We start from the raw sequence: 25,463 nt of genomic DNA, 5'->3' as shown, positions 1-25,463 counted from the left end.
CCATCCCATCCCATCCCATCCCATCCCATCCGATGGATCCCATCCCATCCCATCTCATCCCAGCGATCTCATGCCATCCGATCCCATCCCAGAGATCCCATCCCAGGGATCCCATCTAATCCCATCCCATCCTATCCCAGGGATCCCATCCCAGGGATCCCATCCCATCCCATCCCCTCCCATCCCCTCCCATCCCATCCCATCCCATCCCATCCCATCCCATCCCATCCCATCCCATCCCATCCCATCCCATCCCATCCCATCCCATCCCATCCCATCCCATCCTCTCCCCTCCCCTCCCCTCCCTTCCCATCCCATCCCATCCCATCCCATCCCATCCCATCCCATCCCATCCCATCCCATCCCATCCCATCCCATCCCATCCCATCCCATCGATCCCATCCCATCCCATCCCATCCCATCCGATGGATCCCATCCCATCCCATCTCATCCCAGCGATCTCATGCCATCCGATCCCATCCCAGAGATCCCATCCCAGGGATCCCATCCCATCCCAGGGATCCCACCCCATCCCATCCCATCCCATCCCATCCCATCCCATCCCATCCCATCCCATCCCATCCCATCCCATCCCATCCCATCCCATCCCATCCCATCCCATCCCACCCATCCCATCCCATCCCATCCCATCCCATCCCATCCCATCCCATCCCATCCCATCCCATCCCATCCCATCCCATCCCATCCCATCCCATCCCATCCCATCCCATCCCATCCCATTGATGCCATCCCACGGATCCCATTCCATCCCATTGATGCCATCCCACGGATCCCATTCCATCCCAGGGACCCCATCCCAGGGACCCCATCCCATCCCAGGGTTCTCATCCCAAGGATCCCATCCCAACCCAGGGATCCCATTCCAGGGATCCCATCCCAGGTATCCCATCCCATCCCATCCCATCCCATCCCATCACATCCCATCCTAACACAGGGATCCCATTCTTTCCCAGGGATCCCATCCAATCCCATCAATCACAGCGCATCCCATCCCATCCCAGGGATCCCATCCCATATCAGGGATCCCGTCCCAGGGATCCCATCACATCCCAAGGATCCCGTCCCAGGAATCCCATCCGATCCCATCGCATCCCATCATTTCCCATCCCATCGATCCCATCCCATCCCATCTCATCCCATCCCATCCCAGGGATCCCATTCCATCCTATAGATCCCATCCCATCCAATCCCAGTGATCTCATCCCAGGGATTCCATCCCATCCCAGGGATCCCATCCCATCCCAGGGATCGCATCCCATCCCATGCCATCCCAGGGATCCCATCCCATCCCAGGTATCCCATCCCAGGAATCCCATCCCATCCCATCCCAGGGATCCCATCCCATCCCATCCCATCGATACCATCCCATCCATGGGATCCCACCCAGGGATCCCATCCCATCCCATCGATCCCATCTCATCCCATCCCAGGGATCCCATCCCATCCCAGGGATCCCATCCCAGGGATCCCATCCCAGGGATCCCATCCCTTCCCATCCCATCCCATCCCATCCCAGCCCATCCCATCCCATCCCATCCCATCCCATCCCATCCCATCCCATCCCATCCCATCCCATCCCATCCCAGGGATCCCATCCCATCCCAGGGCTCCCATCCCAAGGATCTCATCCTAGTGATCCCATCCCAGGGATCACATCCCATCGCATTCCATCCCATCCCTGGGATCCCATCCCATCCCATCCCATCCCATCCCATCCCATCCCATCCCATCCCAGGGATCCCATCCCAAGGATCCCATGCCAGGGATCCCATGCCAGGGATCCCATCCAATCCCATCCCATCCCATCCAATCCCATCCCATCCCTTCTCACCTCAGGGATCCCATCCCATCCCAAGAATACCATCCCATCACAACTCATCCCAGGGATCCCATCCCATCCTATCCCATCCCAGGGATCCCATCCCAGGTATCCCATCCCAGGGATCCCAACCCATCCCCGGGATCCCATCCCAGGGATCCCATGCCAGGGATCCCATCCCATCCCATCCCATCCCATCCCATCCCATCCCATCCCATCCCATCCCATCCCATCCCATATCATCCCAGGGATCCCATCCAATCCCAGGAATAACATCCCTTCCCATCCGATCCCAGGGATCCCATCCCTTCACAGGGATCCCATACAAGGATCCCATCCCATCCCATCACATCCTGGCATTCCCATCCCAGGGATCCCAACCCTTCCCAGGGATCCCATCCCATCCCATCTAATCCCAGGGATCCCATCCCATCCCATCCCATTCCATTCCATCCCATCACATCCCATGCCAGGGATCCCATCCCACGCCGGGGATCCCATCCCATCCCATCCCATCCCCTCCCATCCCCTCCCATCCCATCCCATCCCATCCCATCCCATCCCATCCCATCCCATCCCATCCCATCCCATCCCATCCCATCCCATCCCATCCCATCCCATCTCAGGGACCCTATCCCAGGGACCCCATCCCATCCCAGGGATCCCATCCCATCCCATCTAATCCCAGGGATCCCATCCCATCACATCCCATGCCAGGGATCCCATCCCATCCCAGGGATCCCATCCCAGGGAACCCATCCCATCCCAGGGATCGCATCCCATCCCATGCCATCCCAGGGATCCCATCCCATCCCAGGTATCCCATCCCAGGAATCCCATCCCATCCCATCCCAGGGATCCCATCCCAGGAATCCCAACCCATCCCATCCCATCCCAGGGATCCCATCCCATCCCATCCCATCGATCCCATCCCATCCAAGGGATCCCATCCCAGGGATCCCATCCCATTCCATCGATCCCGTCTCATCCCATCCCATCCCAGGGATCCCATCCCATTCCAGGGATCCCATCCAGGGGATCCCAAGCCAGGGATCCCATCCCATTCCATCCCATCGATCCCATCCCATCCCATCCCATCCCATCCCATCCCATCCCATCCCATCCCATCCCATCCCATCCCATCCCAGGGATCCCATTCCATCCCAGGGATCTCATCCCAGGGATCCCATCCCAGGGATCCCATCCCATCCCATCCCATCCCATCCCATCCCATCCCATCCCATCCCATCCCATCCCATCCCAGGGATTCCATCCGATCCCATCCCATCCCATCGCATCCCAGGGATTCCATCCCATCCTGTCCCATCGATCCCATGCCATCCCAGGGATCCCATCCCATCCTGTGCCATCCCAGGGAACTCATCGCATCCCATGCCATCCCAGGGATCCCATCCCATCCCATCTCATCCCATCCCATCCCATCCCATCCCATTCGATCCCAGGAATCCCATCCCAGGGATCCCATCTAATCCCATCCCATCCTATCCCAGGGATCCCATCCCAGGGATCCCATCCCATCCCATCCCCTCCCATCCCCTCCCATCCCATCCCATCCCATCCCATCCCATCCCATCCCATCCCATCCCATCCCATCCCATCCCATCCCATCCCATCCCATCCCATCCCATCCCATCCCATCCCATCCCATCCCATCCCATCCCATCCTCTCCCCTCCCCTCCCCTCCCATCCCATCCCATCCCATCCCATCCCATCCCATCCCATCCCATCCCATCCCATCCCATCCCATCGATCCCATCCCATCCCATCCCATCCCATCCCATCCGATGGATCCCATCCCATCCCATCTCATCCCAGCGATCTCATGCCATCCGATCCCATCCCAGAGATCCCATCCCAGGGATCCCATCTAATCCCATCCCATCCTATCCCAGGGATCCCATCCCAGGGATCCCATCCCATCCCATCCCCTCCCATCCCCTCCCATCCCATCCCATCCCATCCCATCCCATCCCATCCCATCCCATCCCATCCCATCCCATCCCATCCCATCCCATCCCATCCCATCCCATCCTCTCCCCTCCCCTCCCCTCCCTTCCCATCCCATCCCATCCCATCCCATCCCATCCCATCCCATCCCATCCCATCCCATCCCATCCCATCCCATCCCATCGATCCCATCCCATCCCATCCCATCCCATCCGATGGATCCCATCCCATCCCATCTCATCCCAGCGATCTCATGCCATCCGATCCCATCCCAGAGATCCCATCCCAGGGATCCCATCCCATCCCAGGGATCCCACCCCATCCCATCCCATCCCATCCCATCCCATCCCATCCCATCCCATCCCATCCCATCCCATCCCATCCCATCCCATCCCATCCCATCCCACCCATCCCATCCCATCCCATCCCATCCCATCCCATCCCATCCCATCCCATCCCATCCCATCCCATCCCATCCCATCCCATCCCATCCCATCCCATCCCATCCCATTGATGCCATCCCACGGATCCCATTCCATCCCATTGATGCCATCCCACGGATCCCATTCCATCCCAGGGACCCCATCCCAGGGACCCCATCCCATCCCAGGGTTCTCATCCCAAGGATCCCATCCCAACCCAGGGATCCCATTCCAGGGATCCCATCCCAGGTATCCCATCCCATCCCATCCCATCCCATCCCATCACATCCCATCCTAACACAGGGATCCCATTCTTTCCCAGGGATCCCATCCAATCCCATCAATCACAGCGCATCCCATCCCATCCCAGGGATCCCATCCCATATCAGGGATCCCGTCCCAGGGATCCCATCACATCCCAAGGATCCCGTCCCAGGAATCCCATCCGATCCCATCGCATCCCATCATTTCCCATCCCATCGATCCCATCCCATCCCATCTCATCCCATCCCATCCCAGGGATCCCATTCCATCCTATAGATCCCATCCCATCCAATCCCAGTGATCTCATCCCAGGGATTCCATCCCATCCCAGGGATCCCATCCCATCCCAGGGATCGCATCCCATCCCATGCCATCCCAGGGATCCCATCCCATCCCAGGTATCCCATCCCAGGAATCCCATCCCATCCCATCCCAGGGATCCCATCCCATCCCATCCCATCGATACCATCCCATCCATGGGATCCCACCCAGGGATCCCATCCCATCCCATCGATCCCATCTCATCCCATCCCAGGGATCCCATCCCATCCCAGGGATCCCATCCCAGGGATCCCATCCCAGGGATCCCATCCCTTCCCATCCCATCCCATCCCATCCCATCCCAGCCCATCCCATCCCATCCCATCCCATCCCATCCCATCCCATCCCATCCCATCCCATCCCATCCCATCCCAGGGATCCCATCCCATCCCAGGGCTCCCATCCCAAGGATCTCATCCTAGTGATCCCATCCCAGGGATCACATCCCATCGCATTCCATCCCATCCCTGGGATCCCATCCCATCCCATCCCATCCCATCCCATCCCATCCCATCCCATCCCAGGGATCCCATCCCAAGGATCCCATGCCAGGGATCCCATGCCAGGGATCCCATCCAATCCCATCCCATCCCATCCAATCCCATCCCATCCCTTCTCACCTCAGGGATCCCATCCCATCCCAAGAATACCATCCCATCACAACTCATCCCAGGGATCCCATCCCATCCTATCCCATCCCAGGGATCCCATCCCAGGTATCCCATCCCAGGGATCCCAACCCATCCCCGGGATCCCATCCCAGGGATCCCATGCCAGGGATCCCATCCCATCCCATCCCATCCCATCCCATCCCATCCCATCCCATCCCATCCCATCCCATCCCATATCATCCCAGGGATCCCATCCAATCCCAGGAATAACATCCCTTCCCATCCGATCCCAGGGATCCCATCCCTTCACAGGGATCCCATACAAGGATCCCATCCCATCCCATCACATCCTGGCATTCCCATCCCAGGGATCCCAACCCTTCCCAGGGATCCCATCCCATCCCATCTAATCCCAGGGATCCCATCCCATCCCATCCCATTCCATTCCATCCCATCACATCCCATGCCAGGGATCCCATCCCACGCCGGGGATCCCATCCCATCCCATCCCATCCCCTCCCATCCCCTCCCATCCCATCCCATCCCATCCCATCCCATCCCATCCCATCCCATCCCATCCCATCCCATCCCATCCCATCCCATCCCATCCCATCCCATCTCAGGGACCCTATCCCAGGGACCCCATCCCATCCCAGGGATCCCATCCCATCCCATCTAATCCCAGGGATCCCATCCCATCACATCCCATGCCAGGGATCCCATCCCATCCCAGGGATCCCATCCCAGGGAACCCATCCCATCCCAGGGATCGCATCCCATCCCATGCCATCCCAGGGATCCCATCCCATCCCAGGTATCCCATCCCAGGAATCCCATCCCATCCCATCCCAGGGATCCCATCCCAGGAATCCCAACCCATCCCATCCCATCCCAGGGATCCCATCCCATCCCATCCCATCGATCCCATCCCATCCAAGGGATCCCATCCCAGGGATCCCATCCCATTCCATCGATCCCGTCTCATCCCATCCCATCCCAGGGATCCCATCCCATTCCAGGGATCCCATCCAGGGGATCCCAAGCCAGGGATCCCATCCCATTCCATCCCATCGATCCCATCCCATCCCATCCCATCCCATCCCATCCCATCCCATCCCATCCCATCCCATCCCATCCCATCCCATCCCAGGGATCCCATTCCATCCCAGGGATCTCATCCCAGGGATCCCATCCCAGGGATCCCATCCCATCCCATCCCATCCCATCCCATCCCATCCCATCCCATCCCATCCCATCCCATCCCAGGGATTCCATCCGATCCCATCCCATCCCATCGCATCCCAGGGATTCCATCCCATCCTGTCCCATCGATCCCATGCCATCCCAGGGATCCCATCCCATCCTGTGCCATCCCAGGGAACTCATCGCATCCCATGCCATCCCAGGGATCCCATCCCATCCCATCTCATCCCATCCCATCCCATCCCATCCCATTCGATCCCAGGAATCCCATCCCAGGGATCCCATCTAATCCCATCCCATCCTATCCCAGGGATCCCATCCCAGGGATCCCATCCCATCCCATCCCCTCCCATCCCCTCCCATCCCATCCCATCCCATCCCATCCCATCCCATCCCATCCCATCCCATCCCATCCCATCCCATCCCATCCCATCCCATCCCATCCCATCCCATCCCATCCCATCCCATCCCATCCCATCCCATCCTCTCCCCTCCCCTCCCCTCCCATCCCATCCCATCCCATCCCATCCCATCCCATCCCATCCCATCCCATCCCATCCCATCCCATCGATCCCATCCCATCCCATCCCATCCCATCCCATCCGATGGATCCCATCCCATCCCATCTCATCCCAGCGATCTCATGCCATCCGATCCCATCCCAGAGATCCCATCCCAGGGATCCCATCTAATCCCATCCCATCCTATCCCAGGGATCCCATCCCAGGGATCCCATCCCATCCCATCCCCTCCCATCCCCTCCCATCCCATCCCATCCCATCCCATCCCATCCCATCCCATCCCATCCCATCCCATCCCATCCCATCCCATCCCATCCCATCCCATCCCATCCCATCCCATCCTCTCCCCTCCCCTCCCCTCCCTTCCCATCCCATCCCATCCCATCCCATCCCATCCCATCCCATCCCATCCCATCCCATCCCATCCCATCCCATCGATCCCATCCCATCCCATCCCATCCCATCCGATGGATCCCATCCCATCCCATCTCATCCCAGCGATCTCATGCCATCCGATCCCATCCCAGAGATCCCATCCCAGGGATCCCATCCCATCCCAGGGATCCCACCCCATCCCATCCCATCCCATCCCATCCCATCCCATCCCATCCCATCCCATCCCATCCCATCCCATCCCATCCCATCCCATCCCATCCCATCCCATCCCATCCCACCCATCCCATCCCATCCCATCCCATCCCATCCCATCCCATCCCATCCCATCCCATCCCATCCCATCCCATCCCATCCCATCCCATCCCATCCCATCCCATCCCATTGATGCCATCCCACGGATCCCATTCCATCCCATTGATGCCATCCCACGGATCCCATTCCATCCCAGGGACCCCATCCCAGGGACCCCATCCCATCCCAGGGTTCTCATCCCAAGGATCCCATCCCAACCCAGGGATCCCATTCCAGGGATCCCATCCCAGGTATCCCATCCCATCCCATCCCATCCCATCCCATCACATCCCATCCTAACACAGGGATCCCATTCTTTCCCAGGGATCCCATCCAATCCCATCAATCACAGCGCATCCCATCCCATCCCAGGGATCCCATCCCATATCAGGGATCCCGTCCCAGGGATCCCATCACATCCCAAGGATCCCGTCCCAGGAATCCCATCCGATCCCATCGCATCCCATCATTTCCCATCCCATCGATCCCATCCCATCCCATCCCATCTCATCCCATCCCATCCCAGGGATCCCATTCCATCCTATAGATCCCATCCCATCCAATCCCAGTGATCTCATCCCAGGGATTCCATCCCATCCCAGGGATCCCATCCCATCCCAGGGATCGCATCCCATCCCATGCCATCCCAGGGATCCCATCCCATCCCAGGTATCCCATCCCAGGAATCCCATCCCATCCCATCCCATCCCAGGGATCCCATCCCATCCCATCCCATCGATACCATCCCATCCATGGGATCCCACCCAGGGATCCCATCCCATCCCATCGATCCCATCTCATCCCATCCCAGGGATCCCATCCCATCCCAGGGATCCCATCCCAGGGATCCCATCCCAGGGATCCCATCCCTTCCCATCCCATCCCATCCCATCCCATCCCAGCCCATCCCATCCCATCCCATCCCATCCCATCCCATCCCATCCCATCCCATCCCATCCCATCCCATCCCAGGGATCCCATCCCATCCCAGGGCTCCCATCCCAAGGATCTCATCCTAGTGATCCCATCCCAGGGATCACATCCCATCCCATCCCATCCCATCCCATCCCATCCCATCCCAGGGATCCCATCCCAAGGATCCCATGCCAGGGATCCCATGCCAGGGATCCCATCCAATCCCATCCCATCCCATCCAATCCCATCCCATCCCTTCTCACCTCAGGGATCCCATCCCATCCCAAGAATACCATCCCATCACAACTCATCCCAGGGATCCCATCCCATCCTATCCCATCCCAGGGATCCCATCCCAGGTATCCCATCCCAGGGATCCCAACCCATCCCCGGGATCCCATCCCAGGGATCCCATGCCAGGGATCCCATCCCATCCCATCCCATCCCATCCCATCCCATCCCATCCCATCCCATCCCATCCCATCCCATCCCATCCCATATCATCCCAGGGATCCCATCCAATCCCAGGAATAACATCCCTTCCCATCCGATCCCAGGGATCCCATCCCTTCACAGGGATCCCATACAAGGATCCCATCCCATCCCATCACATCCTGGCATTCCCATCCCAGGGATCCCAACCCTTCCCAGGGATCCCATCCCATCCCATCTAATCCCAGGGATCCCATCCCATCCCATCCCATTCCATTCCATCCCATCACATCCCATGCCAGGGATCCCATCCCACGCCGGGGATCCCATCCCATCCCATCCCATCCCCTCCCATCCCCTCCCATCCCATCCCATCCCATCCCATCCCATCCCATCCCATCCCATCCCATCCCATCCCATCCCATCCCATCCCATCCCATCCCATCCCATCCCATCTCAGGGACCCTATCCCAGGGACCCCATCCCATCCCAGGGATCCCATCCCATCCCATCTAATCCCAGGGATCCCATCCCATCACATCCCATGCCAGGGATCCCATCCCACGCCGGGGATCCCATCCCATCCCATCCCATCCCATCCCATCCCATCCCATCCCATCCCATCCCATCCCATCCCATCCCATCCCATCCCATCCCAACCCAGGATCCCATCCCATCGCATCCCATCCCATCGCATCCCATCCCATCCCATCGCATCCCATCGCATCCCATCCCATCCCATCGCATCCCATCGCATCCCATCCCATCCCATCGCATCCCATCGCATCCCATCCCATCCCATCCCATCCCATCCCATCCCATCCCAGGGATGCCATCCCAGGGATCCCATCCCAGGGATCCCATATAAGGGATCCCATCCCATCCCATCCCATCCCATCCCATCCCATCCCATCCCAGGGACCACATCCTCTCCCAGGGATCCCATCCCATCCCAGGGATCCAACCCCATCCCATCCCATCCCATCCCATCCCAGCGATCCCATCCCATCCCAGGGATCTCATCCCATCACATCACAGGGATCCCATGCCATCCTCTCCCATCCCATACCATCGATCCCATCTCATCCCATTCCATCCCATCCCATCCTATCCCATCCCATCCCATCCCATCCCATCCCATCCCATCCCATCCCATCCCATCCCATCCCATCCCATCCCATCCCATCCCATCCTAACCCAGCGATCCTATCCCTTCCCAGGGATCCCATCCCATCCCATCCCATCCCATCCCATCCCATCCCATCCCATCCCATCCCATCCCATCCCATCCCATCCCATCAATCACAGCGCATCCCATCCCATCCCAGGGATCCCGTCCCAGGGATCCCGTCCCAGGGATCCCATCACATCCCAGGGATCCCGTCCCAGGAATCCCATCCGATCCCATCGCATCCCATCATTTCCCATGCCATCGATCCCATCCCATTCCATCCCATCTCATCCCATCCTATCCCAGGGATCCCATTCCATCCTATGGATCCCATCCCATCCAATCCCAGAGATCTCATCCCAGGGATCCCATCCCATCCCAGGGATCCCATCCCAGGGAACCCATCCCATCCCAGGGATCGCATCCCATCCCATGCCATCCCAGGGATCCCATCCCATCCCAGGTATCCCATCCCAGGAATCCCATCCCATCCCATCCCATCCCATCCCAGGGATCCCATCCCAGGGATCCCATCCCATCCCATCCCATCGATCCCATCCCATCCAAGGGATCCCATCCCAGGGATCCCATCCCATTCCATCGATCCCGTCTCATCCCATCCCATCCCAGGGATCCCATCCCATTCCAGGGATCCCATCCAGGGGATCCCAAGCCAGGGATCCCATCCCATTCCATCCCATCGATCCCATCCCATCCCATCCCATCCCATCCCAGGGATCCCATTCCATCCCAGGGATCTCATCCCAGGGATCCCATCCCAGGGATCCCATCCCATCCCATCCCATCCCATCCCATCCCAGGGATCCCATCCCATCCCATCCCATCCCAGGGATTCCATCCGATCCCATCCCATCCCATCGCATCCCAGGGATTCCATCCCATCCTGTCCCATCGATCCCATGCCATCCCAGGGATCCCATCCCATCCTGTGCCATCCCAGGGATCTCATCGCATCCCATGCCATCCCAGGGATCCCATCCCATCCCATCTCATCCCATCCCATCCCATCCCATCCCATTCGATCCCAGGAATCCCATCCCAGGGATCCCATCTAATCCCATCCCATCCTATCCCAGGGATCCCATCCCAGGGATCCCATCCCATCCCATCCCCTCCCATCCCCTCCCATCCCATCCCATCCCATCCCATCCCATCCCATCCCATCCCATCCCATCCCATCCCATCCCATCCCATCCTATCCCCTCCCCTCCCCTCCCATCCCATCCCATCCCATCCCATCCCATCCCATCCCATCCCATCCCATCCCATCCCATCCCATCGATCCCATCCCATCCCATCCCATCCCATCCGATGGATCCCATCCCATCCCATCTCATCCCACCGATCTCATGCCATCCGATCCCATCCCAGAGATCCCATCCCAGGGATCCCATCCCATCCCAGGGATCCCACCCCATCCCATCCCATCCCATCCCATCCCATCCCATCCCATCCCATCCCATCCCATCCCATCCCATCCCATCCCATCCCATCCCATCCCACCCATCCCATCCCATCCCATCCCATCCCATCCCATCCCATCCCATCCCATCCCATCCCATCCCATCCCATCCCATCCCATCCCATCCCATCCCATCCCATTGATGCCATCCCACGGATCCCATTCCATCCCATTGATGCCATCCCACGGATCCCATTCCATCCCAGGGACCCCATCCCAGGGACCCCATCCCATCCCAGGGTTCTCATCCCAAGGATCCCATCCCAACCCAGGGATCCCATTCCAGGGATCCCATCCCAGGTATCCCATCCCATCCCATCCCATCCCATCCCATCCCATCCTAACCCAGGGATCCCATTCTTTCCCAGGGATCCCATCCAATCCCATCAATCACAGCGCATCCCATCCCATCCCAGGGATCCCATCCCATATCAGGGATCCCGTCCCAGGGATCCCATCACATCCCAAGGATCCCGTCCCAGGAATCCCATCCGATCCCATCGCATCCCATCATTTCCCATCCCATCGATCCCATCCCATCCCATCCCATCTCATCCCATCCCATCCCAGGGATCCCATTCCATCCTATAGATCCCATCCCATCCAATCCCAGTGATCTCATCCCAGGGATTCCATCCCATCCCAGGGATCCCATCCCATCCCAGGGATCGCATCCCATCCCATGCCATCCCAGGGATCCCATCCCGTCCCAGGTATCCCATCCCAGGAATCCCATCCCATCCCATCCCAGGGATCCCATCCCATCCCATCCCATCGATACCATCCCATCCATGGGATCCCACCCAGGGATCCCATCCCATCCCATCGATCCCATCTCATCCCATCCCAGGGATCCCATCCCATCCCAGGGATCCCATCCCAGGGATCCCATCCCAGGGATCCCATCCCTTCCCATCCCATCCCATCCCATCCCATCCCATCCCATCCCATCCCATCCCATCCCATCCCATCCCAGGGATCCCATCCCATCCCAGGGCTCCCATCCCAAGGATCTCATCCTAGTGATCCCATCCCAGGGATCACATCCCATCCCATCCCATCCCATCCCATCCCATCCCATCCCATCCCATCCCATCCCATCCCAGGGATCCCATCCCAAGGATCCCATGCCAGGGATCCCATGCCAGGGATCCCATCCAATCCCATCCCATCCCATCCAATCCCATCCCATCCCTTCTCACCCCAGGGATCCCATCCCATCCCAAGAATACCATCCCATCACAACTCATCCCAGGGATCCCATCCCATCCTATCCCATCCCAGGGATCCCATCCCAGGTATCCCATCCCAGGGATCCCAACCCATCCCCGGGATCCCATGCCAGGGATCCCATGCCACGGATCCCATCCCATCCCATCCCATCCCATCCCATCCCATCCCATCCCATCCCATTCCTGGGATCCCATCCCATCCAGGCGATCCCATCCCATCCCATCCCAGGGATCCAATCCAATCCCATCCCATCCCATCCCATCCCATCCCATCCCATCCCATCCCATCCCATCCCATCCCATCCCATCCCATCCCATCCCATCCCATCCCATCCCATCCCATCCCAGGGATCCCATCCCATCCCGGGGATCCCATCCCATTGCATCCCATCCCATCCCATGGATCCGATCCCAGGAATCCCATCTAAGCGATCCCATCCCATCGCATACCAGGAATCCCATCCAATCTCAGAGATCCCATCTCATCCCAGGTATACCATCCCAGGGATCCCATCCCAGGGATCCCATCCCATCCCAGGGATCCGATCCCAGGGATCCCATCTAAGGGATCCCATCCCATCCCATACCAGGAATCCCATCCCATCTCAGAGATCCCATCCCATCCCAGGGATCCCATCCCAGGTATCCCATCCCATCTCATCCCATCCCATCCCAGGGATCCCATCCCAGGGATCCCATCCCAGGGATCCCATCCCATCCCATCCCAGGGATCCCATCCCAGGGATCTCATCTAAGGGATCCCATCCCATCCCATCCCATCCCATCCCATCCCATCCCATCCCATTCCTGGGATCCCATCCCATCCAGGCGATTCCATCCCATCCCATCCCAGGGATCCAATCCCATCCCATCCCATCTCAGAGATCCCATCCAGACCCAGGGATCCCGTCCCAGGGATCCCATCCCATCTCAGGGATACCATCCCAGGGATCCTATCCCATCCCAGGGATCTCATCCCAGGGATCCCATCCCAGGTATCCCATCCCATACCATGTCATCCCAGGGATCCCATCCCATCCCAGGGCTCCCATCCCAAGGATCTCATCCTAGTAATCCCATCCCAGGGATCACATCCCATCCCATCCCATCCCATCCCATCCCATCCCATCCCATCCCATCCCATCCCAGGGATCCCATCCCAAGGATCCCATGCCAGGGATCCCATGCCAGGGATCCCATCCAATCCCATCCCATCCCATCCAATCCCATCCCATCCCTTCTCACCCCAGGGATCCCATCCCATCCCAAGAATACCATCCCATCACAACTCATCCCAGGGATCCCATCCCATCCTATCCCATCCCAGGGATCCCATCCCAGGTATCCCATCCCAGGGATCCCAACCCATCCCCGGGATCCCATCCCAGGGATCCCATGCCACGGATCCCATCCCATCCCATCCCATCCCATCCCATCCCATCCCATCCCATCCCATCCTATCCCATCCCATCCCATCCCAATCATCCCAGGGATCCAATCCAATCCCAGGAATACCATCCAATCCCATCTCATCCCAGGGATCCCATCCCATCCCAGGGATCCCATCCCAGGGATCTCATCTAAGGGATCCCATCCCATCCCATCCCATCCCATCCCATCCCATCCCATCCCAGGGATCCCATCCCATCCCGGGGATCCCATCCCATTGCATCCCATCCCATCCCATGGATCCGATCCCAGGGATACCATCTAAGCGATCCCATCCCATCGCATACCAGGAATCCCATCCAATCTCAGAGATCCCATCTCATCCCAGGTATACCATCCCAGGGATCCCATCCCAGGGATCCCATCCCATCCCAGGGATCCGATCCCAGGGATCCCATCTAAGGGATCCCATCCCATCCCATACCAGGAATCCCATCCCATCTCAGAGATCCCATCCCATCCCAGGGATCCCATCCCAGGGATCCCATCCCATCTCATCCCATCCCATCCCAGGGATCCCATCCCAGGGATCCCATCCCAGGGATCCCATCCCAGGGATCCCATCCCATCCCATCCCAGGGATCCCATCCCAGGGATCTCATCTAAGGGATCCCATCCCATCCCATCCCATCCCATCCCATCCCATCCCATCCCATCCCATCCCATCCCATCCCATCCCATCCCATTCCTGGGATCCCATCCCATCCAGGCGATTCCATCCCATCCCATCCCAGGGATCCAATCCCATCCCATCCCATCCCATCTCAGAGATCCCATCCAGACCCAGGGATCCCGTCCCAGGGATCCCATCCCATCTCAGGGATACCATCCCAGGGATCCTATCCCATCCCAGGGATCTCATCCCAGGGATCCCATCCCAGGTATCCCATCCCATACCATGTCATCCCAGGGATCCCATCCCATCCCAGGGATCCCATCCCAGGGATCCAATCCCTTTCCGTCCCTCGGTTCCCATAGCATCCCATCCGAGGGATCCCATCCCTGGGATCCCATCCCATCCGAGGGATCCCATAACTGGGATCCCATCCCATCCCAGGGATCCCATTCCAGGGATCCCATCTCATCCAAGGGATCCCACCCCGTCCCATCCCATCGCGTACTATCCCATGTATCCCATCCCAGGGATCCCATGCAATCCCATGGATCCCATCCCAGGGATCCCAACCCAGGGATCCCATCCCATCCCAGGGCTCCCATCCCAAGGATCCCATCCTTGTGATCCCATCCCAGGGATCACATCCCATCGCATTCCATCCCATACCTGGGATCCCATCCCATCCCATCCCATCCCATCCCATCCCATCCCATCCCATCCCATCCCATCCCATCCCATGCCAGGGATCCCATCCCAAGGATCCCATGCCAGGGATCCCATGCCAGGGATCCCATCCCATCCCAGGGATCCCATCCCAGGGATCCCTTCCAATCCCAGGGATCCCATCTCATCCCATTCCATCCCATCCCATCCCATCCCATCCTAACCCAGGGATCCTATCCCTTCCAAGGGATCCCATCCCATCCCATCCCATCAATTACAGCGCATCCCATCCCATCCCAGGGATCCCATCCCATTCCATCCCATCTCATCCCATCGCATCCCAGGGATCCCATTCCATGCTATGGATCCCATCCCATCCAATCCCAGAGATCTCATCCCAGGGATCCCATCCCATCCCAGGGATCCCATCCCAGGGATCCCATCCCATCCCAGGTATCCCATCCCAGGAATCCCATCCCATCCCATCCCATCCAAGGGATCCCATCGCAGGGATCCCATCCCATCCCATCGATCCCGTCTCATCCCATCCCATCCCAGGGATCCCATCCCATTCCAGGGATCCCATCCAGGGGATCCCAAGCCAGGGATCCCATCCCATTCCATCCCATCGATCCCATCCCATCCCATCCCATCCCATCCCATCCCATCCCATCCCAGGGATCCCATTCCATCCCAGGGATCCCATCCCAAGGATCCCATCCCATCCCATCCCATCCCATCCCATCCCATCCCATCCCATCCCAGGGATTCCATCCGATCCCATCCCATCCCATCGCATCCCAGCGATTCCATCTCATCACGTCCCATCGATCCCTTGCTATCCCAGGGATCCCATCCCATCCTGTGCCATCCCAGGGATCTCATCGCATCCCATGCCATCCCAGGGATCCCATCCCATCCCATCCCATCCCATCCCATCCCATCCCATTCGATCCCAGGAATGCCATCCCAGGGATCCCATCTAATCCCATCCCATCCTATCCCAGGGATCCCATCCCAGGGATCCCATCCCATCCCATCCCCTCCCATCCCATCCCATCCCATCCCATCCCATCCCATCCCATCCCATCCCATCCCATCCCATCCGATGGATCCCATCCCATTCCATCTCATCCCAGCGATCTCATGCCATCCCATCCCATCCCAGAGATCCCATCCCAGGGATCCCATCCCATCCCAGGGATCCCACCCCATCCCATCCCATCCCATCCCATCCCATCCCATCCCATCCCATCCCATCCCATCCCATCCCATCCCACCCATCCCATCCCATCCCATCCCATCCCATCCCATCCCATCCCATCCCATCCCATCCCATCTCATTGATGCCATCCCACGGATCCCATTCCATCCCATTGATGCCATCCCACGGATCCCATTCCATCCCAGGGATCATATCCCAGGGACCCCATCCCATCCCAGGGTTCTCATCCCAAGGATCCCATCCCAACCCAGGGATCCCATTCCAGGGATCCCATCCCAGGTATCCCATCCCATCCCATCCCATCCCATCCTATCCTAACCCAGGGATCCCATTCCTTCCCAGGGATCCCATCCAATCCCATCAATCACAGCGCATCCCTTCCCATCCCAGGGATCCCATCCCATATCAGGGATCCCGTCCCAGGGATCCCATCACATCCCAAGGATCCCGTCCCAGGTATCCCATCCCAGGAATCCCATCCCATCCCATCCCATCCCATCCCATCCCATCCCATCCCAGGGATCCCATCCCATCCAATCCCATCGATCCCATCCCATCCAAGGGATCCCACCCAGGGATCCCATCCCATCCCATCGATCCCATCTCATCCCATCCCAGGGATCCCATCCCATCCCAGGGATCCCATCCCAGGGATCCCATCCCAGGGATCCCATCCCATCCCTGGGATCCCATCCCATCCCATCCCATCCCATCCCATCCCATCCCATCCCAGGGATCCCTCCCATCCCATCCCATCCCATCCCATCCCATCCCATCCCATCCCATCCCATCCCATCCCATCCCATCCCATCCCATCCCATCCCATCCCATTCCATCCCATCCCATCCCATCCCAGGGAACCCATCCCATCCCAGGGCTCCCATCCCAAGGATCTCATCCTAGTGATCCCATCCCAGGGATCACATCCCATCGCATTCAATCCCATCCCAGGGATCCCATCCCATCCCATCCCCTCCCATCCCCTCCCATCCCCTCCCATCCCATCCCATCCCATCCCATCCCATCCCATCCCATCCCATCCCATCCCATCCCATCCCATCCCATCCCATCCCATCCCATCCCATCCCATCCCATCCCATCCCATCCCATCCCATCCCATCCCATCCTCTCCCCTCCCCTCCCCTCCCCTCCCATCCCATCCCATCCCATCCCATCCCATCCCATCCCATCCCATCCCATCGCATCCCATCCCAGGGATCCCATCCTATCCCATTCCAGGGATCCCATCGCAGGGATCCCATCGCAGGGATCCCATCCCCTCCCATCCCATCCCATCCCATCCCATCCCATCCCATCCCATCCCATCCCATCCCATCCCATCCCATCCCATCCCAGGGTCCCTATCCCAGGGACCCCATCCCATCCCAGGGATCCCATCCCATCCCATCTAATCCCAGGGATCCCATCCCATCCCATCCCATCCCATTCCATCCCATCCCATCACATCCCATGCCAGGGATCCCATCCCATGCCGGGGATCCCATCCCATCCCATCCCATCCCATCCCATCCCATCCCATCCCATCCCATCCCATCCCATCCCATCCCATCCCATCCCAGGATCCCATCCCATCGCATCCCATCCCATCGCATCCCATCCCATCGCATCCCATCGCATCCCATCCCATCCCATCGCATCCCATCGCATCCCATCCCATCCCATCCCATCCCATCCCATCCCATCCCATCCCATCCCATCCCAGGGATGCCATCCCAGGGATGCCATCCCAGGGATCCCATCTAAGGGATCCCATCCCATCCCATCCCATCCCATCCCATCCCATCCCATCCCAGGGACCACATCCTCTCCCAGGGATCCCATCCCATCCCAGGGATCCAACCCCATCCCATCCCATCCCATCCCATCCCAGCGATCCCATCCCATCCCAGGGATCCCATCCCATCCCATCACAGGGATCCCATGCCATCCTCTCCCATCCCATACCATCGATCCCATCTCATCCCATTCCATCCCATCCCATCCCATCCCATCCCATCCCATCCTATCTCATCCCAGGGATCCCATCCAATCCCATCCCATTCCATCCCATCCCATCCCAGCAATCCCATCCCATCCCAGGGATCCCATCCCAGGGATCCCATCCCATCCCAGAGATCCCATCCCATGGATCCCATCCTATCCAAGGGATCCCATCCCAGGGATCCCATCCCATCCCAGGGATCCCATCCCATCCAATTCCACGGATCCCATCCCATCCCATCTCATCCCAGGGATCCCAGGGATCCCATCCCATCCCATCCCATCCCATCCCATCCCATCCCATCCCATCCCATCCCATCCCATCCCATCCCATCCCATCCCTCCCTAGGTATTCCATCCCATTCCAGGGATCCCATCCTGATACTGAAATAATGAGAAAAAGGGCTAATGTAGATATAGTAGTAGGCATGCTAATGCTTAGAAAACTGCTGTTCTCGGACAGGCCCTGGGAACCAGCCCTGGGAATGAGCTGGGGACTGTGGAAACAATAATTAAAGATAATTAAAGAATTTAGTGGAGCATATAGAACATCTAGAAACTTTCAGGATAAGGCTAAAGTATAATAATAAATAAAGGGTTCTGGTGATGGGAAAACATGCAAGGGGGAATTAAAGGGGGGTAGCCTATAGTTTTGAATAGACAAGCATGCAAAATTTATAACTTTTAGGAATGATATCTACAAGATTTATGTATCTGTATGGTCTTGAAGAATGTGTACCTCTGCACGTGGACTACTTTGTAAAAAGGTATAAAAAACTTGACGAAAAAGGGAACAGTGGGACCCTGACTTTGGACGCTAGTCCGCAGGTTCCCCGGGCCCTGAATAAAGCACAGCATGAACTAACTCGGTTAGTTTGTGTTCTGTTTGGGGCATAGGGCAACAATCCCATTACAGGGATACCATCCCATCCCATCCCATCCCATCCCATCCCATCCCAGGGATGCCATCCCAGGGATGCCATCCCAGGGATCCCATCTAAGGGATCCCATCCCATCCCATCCCATCCCATCCCATCCCATCCCAGGGACCACATCCTCTCCCAGGGATCCCATCCCATCCCAGGGATCCAACCCCATCCCATCCCATCCCATCCCATCCCAGCGATCCCATCCCATCCCAGGGATCCCATCCCATCCCATCACAGGGATCCCATGCCATCCTCTCCCATCCCATACCATCGATCCCATCTCATCCCATTCCATCCCATCCCATCCCATCCCATCCCATCCCATCCTATCTCATCCCAGGGATCCCATCCAATCCCATCCCATTCCATCCCATCCCATCCCAGCAATCCCATCCCATCCCAGGGATCCCATCCCAGGGATCCCATCCCATCCCAGAGATCCCATCCCATGGATCCCATCCTATCCAAGGGATCCCATCCCAGGGATCCCATCCCATCCCAGGGATCCCATCCCATCCAATTCCACGGATCCCATCCCATCCCATCTCATCCCAGGGATCCCAGGGATCCCATCCCATCCCATCCCATCCCATCCCATCCGATCCCATCCCATCCCATCCCATCCCATCCCATCCCATCCCATCCCATCCCTCCCTAGGTATTCCATCCCATTCCAGGGATCCCATCCTGATACTGAAATAATGAGAAAAAGGGCTAATGTAGATATAGTAGTAGGCATGCTAATGCTTAGAAAACTGCTGTTCTCGGACAGGCCCTGGGAACCAGCCCTGGGAATGAGCTGGGGACTGTGGAAACAATAATTAAAGATAATTAAAGAATTTAGTGGAGCATATAGAACATCTAGAAACTTTCAGGATAAGGCTAAAGTATAATAATAAATAAAGGGTTCTGGTGATGGGAAAACATGCAAGGGGGAATTAAAGGGGGGTAGCCTATAGTTTTGAATAGACAAGCATGCAAAATTTATAACTTTTAGGAATGATATCTACAAGATTTATGTATCTGTATGGTCTTGAAGAATGTGTACCTCTGCACGTGGACTACTTTGTAAAAAGGTATAAAAAACTTGACGAAAAAGGGAACAGTGGGACCCTGACTTTGGACGCTAGTCCGCAGGTTCCCCGGGCCCTGAATAAAGCACAGCATGAACTAACTCGGTTAGTTTGTGTTCTGTTTGGGGCATAGGGCAACAATCCCATTACAGGGATACCATCCCATCCCATCCCATCCCATCCCATCCCATCCCATCCCATCCCATCCCATCCCATCCCATCCCATCCCATCCCATCCCATTGCAGAGATCCCATCCCAGGGATCCCATCCTATACCAGGGATGCCATCCCAGGGATGCCATCCCATTGCAGGGATCCCATCCCATCCATCCCATCCCATCCCATCCCATCCCATCCCATCCCATCCCATCCCATCCCATCCCATCCCATCCCAGGGATCCCATCCCAGGGATCCCATACCAAGGATCCCATCCCAGGGATCCCAACCCAGGGATCCCATCCCGTGCCAGGGCTCCCATCCCAAGGATCTCATCCTAGTGATCCCATCCCAGGGATCCCATCCCATCTCATCCCATCCCATCCCATCCATCCCATCCCATCCCATCCCATCCCATCCCATCCCATCCCATCCCATCCCATCCCATCCCATCCCATCCCATCCCATCCCATCCCATCCCATCCCATCCCTTCTCACCCCAGGGATCCCATCCCATCCCAGGAATACCATCCCATCACAACTCATCCCAGGGATCCCATCCCATCCTATCCCATCTCGGGGATCCCATCCCAGGCATCCCATCCCGGGGATCCCAACCCATACCCGGGATCCCATCCCAGGTATCCCCACCCATCACAGGGATCCCATGCCACGGATACCATCCCATCCCATCCCATCCCATCCCATCCCATCCCATCCCATCCCATCCCATCCCATCCCATCCCATCCCATCCCATATCATCCCAGGGATCCCATCCAATCCCAGGAATAACATCCCATCCCATTCGATCCCAGGGATCCCATCCCTTCACAGGGATCCCATACAAGGATCCCATCCCATCCCATCACATCCTGGCATTCCCATCCCAGGGATCCCAACCCTTCCCAGGGATCCCATCCCATCCCATCTAATCCCAGGGATCCCATCCCATCCCATTCCATTCCATCCCATCACATCCCATGCCAGGGATCCCATCCCACGCCGGGGATCCCATCCCATCCCATCCCCTCCCATCCCATCCCATCCCATCCCATCCCATCCCATCCCATCCCATGCCATCCCATCCCATCCCATCCCATCCCATCCCATCCCATCCCATCCCATCCCATCCCATCCCATCCCATCCCATCCCAGGGACCCTATCCCAGGGACCCCATCCCATCCCAGGGATCCCATCCCATCCCATCTAATCCCAGGGATCCCATCCCATCACATCCCATGCCAGGGATCCCATCCCACGCCGGGGATCCCATCCCATCCCATCCCATCCCATCCCATCCCAGGGATCCCATCCCATCCCATCCCATCCCATCCCATCCCATCCCATCCCATCCCATCCCATCCCATCCCAACCCAGGATCCCATCCCATCGCATCCCATCCCATCGCATCCCATCCCATCGCATCCCATCGCATCCCATCCCATCCCATCGCATCCCATCGCATCCCATCGCATCCCATCCCATCCCATCCCATCCCATCCCATCCCATCCCATCCCATCCCATCCCATCCCATCCCATCCCAGGGATGCCATCCCAGGGATCCCATCCCAGGGATCCCATCTAAGGGATCCCATCCCATCCCATCCCATCCCATCCCATCCCATCCCAGGGACCACATCCTCTCCCAGGGATCCCATCCCATCCCAGGGATCCAACCCCATCCCATCCCATCCCATCCCATCCCAGCGATCCCATCCCATCCTAGGGATCTCATCCCATCACATCACAGGGATCCCATGCCATCCTCTCCCATCCCATACCATCGATCCCATCTCATCCCATTCCATCCCATCCCATCCCATCCCATCCCATCCCATCCCATCACATCCTAACCCAGCGATCCTATCCCTTCCCAGGGATCCCATCCCATCCCATCCCATCCCATCCCATCCCATCCCATCCCATCCCATCCCATCCCATCCCATCAATCACAGCGCATCCCATCCCATCCCAGGGATCCCGTCCCAGGGATCCCATCACATCCCAAGGATCCCGTCCCAGGAATCCCATCCGATCCCATCGCATCCCATCATTTCCCATGCCATCGATCCCATCCCATTCCATCCCATCTCATCCCATTCTATCCCAGGGATCCCATTCCATCCTATGGATCCCATCCCATCCAATCCCAGAGATCTCATCCCAGGGATCCCATCCCATCCCAGGGATCCCATCCCAGGGAACCCATCCCATCCCAGGGATCGCATCCCATCCCATGCCATCCCAGGGATCCCATCCCATCCCAGGTATCCCATCCCAGGAATCCCATCCCATCCCATCCCAGGGATCCCATCCCAGGAATCCCAACCCATCCCATCCCATCCCAGGGATCCCATCCCATCCCATCCCATCGATCCCATCCCATCCAAGGGATCCCATCCCAGGGATCCCATCCCATTCCATCGATCCCGTCTCATCCCATCCCATCCCAGGGATCCCATCCCATTCCAGGGATCCCATCCAGGGGATCCCAAGCCAGGGATCCCATCCCATTCCATCCCATCGATCCCATCCCATCCCATCCCATCCCATCCCATCCCATCCCATCCCATCCCATCCCATCCCAGGGATCCCATTCCATCCCAGGGATCTCATCCCAGGGATCCCATCCCAGGGATCCCATCCCATCCCATCCCATCCCATCCCATCCCATCCCATCCCATCCCATCCCATCCCAGGGATTCCATCCGATCCCATCCCATCCCATCGCATCCCAGGGATTCCATCCCATCCTGTCCCATCGATCCCATGCCATCCCAGGGATCCCATCCCATCCTGTGCCATCCCAGGGAACTCATCGCATCCCATGCCATCCCAGGGATCCCATCCCATCCCATCTCATCCCATCCCATCCCATCCCATCCCATTCGATCCCAGGAATCCCATCCCAGGGATCCCATCTAATCCCATCCCATCCTATCCCAGGGATCCCATCCCAGGGATCCCATCCCATCCCATCCCCTCCCATCCCCTCCCATCCCATCCCATCCCATCCCATCCCATCCCATCCCATCCCATCCCATCCCATCCCATCCCATCCCATCCCATCCCATCCCATCCCATCCCATCCCATCCCATCCCATCCCATCCCATCCCATCCCATCCCATCCCATCCTCTCCCCTCCCCTCCCCTCCCCTCCCATCCCATCCCATCCCATCCCATCCCATCCCATCCCATCCCATCCCATCCCATCCCATCCCATCCCATCCCATCCCATCGATCCCATCCCATCCCATCCCATCCCATCCGATGGATCCCATCCCATCCCATCTCATCCCAGCGATCTCATGCCATCCGATCCCATCCCAGAGATCCCATCCCAGGGATCCCATCTAATCCCATCCCATCCTATCCCAGGGATCCCATCCCAGGGATCCCATCCCATCCCATCCCCTCCCATCCCCTCCCATCCCATCCCATCCCATCCCATCCCATCCCATCCCATCCCATCCCATCCCATCCCATCCCATCCCATCCCATCCCATCCCATCCCATCCCATCCTCTCCCCTCCCCTCCCCTCCCTTCCCATCCCATCCCATCCCATCCCATCCCATCCCATCCCATCCCATCCCATCCCATCCCATCCCATCCCATCCCATCCCATCCCATCGATCCCATCCCATCCCATCCCATCCCATCCGATGGATCCCATCCCATCCCATCTCATCCCAGCGATCTCATGCCATCCGATCCCATCCCAGAGATCCCATCCCAGGGATCCCATCCCATCCCAGGGATCCCACCCCATCCCATCCCATCCCATCCCATCCCATCCCATCCCATCCCATCCCATCCCATCCTATCTCATCCCAGGGATCCCATCCAATCCCATCCCATTCCATCCCATCCCATCCCAGCAATCCCATCCCATCCCAGGGATCCCATCCCAGGGATCCCATCCCATCCCAGAGATCCCATCCCATGGATCCCATCCTATCCAAGGGATCCCATCCCAGGGATCCCATCCCATCCCAGGGATCCCATCCCATCCAATTCCACGGATCCCATCCCATCCCATCTCATCCCAGGGATCCCAGGGATCCCATCCCATCCCATCCCATCCCATCCCATCCCATCCCATCCCATCCCATCCCATCCCATCCCTCCCTAGGTATTCCATCCCATTCCAGGGATCCCATCCTGATACTGAAATAATGAGAAAAAGGGCTAATGTAGATATAGTAGTAGGCATGCTAATGCTTAGAAAACTGCTGTTCTCGGACAGGCCCTGGGAACCAGCCCTGGGAATGAGC

Source organism: Sturnus vulgaris, chromosome 18, assembly GCF_052056855.1.
Source record: "Sturnus vulgaris isolate bStuVul1 chromosome 18, bStuVul1.hap1, whole genome shotgun sequence".
Taxonomy (NCBI): Eukaryota; Metazoa; Chordata; class Aves; order Passeriformes; family Sturnidae; genus Sturnus; species Sturnus vulgaris.
The sequence above is the reverse complement of the archived record's forward strand: the minus strand, read 5'-3'. Positions refer to the sequence as shown.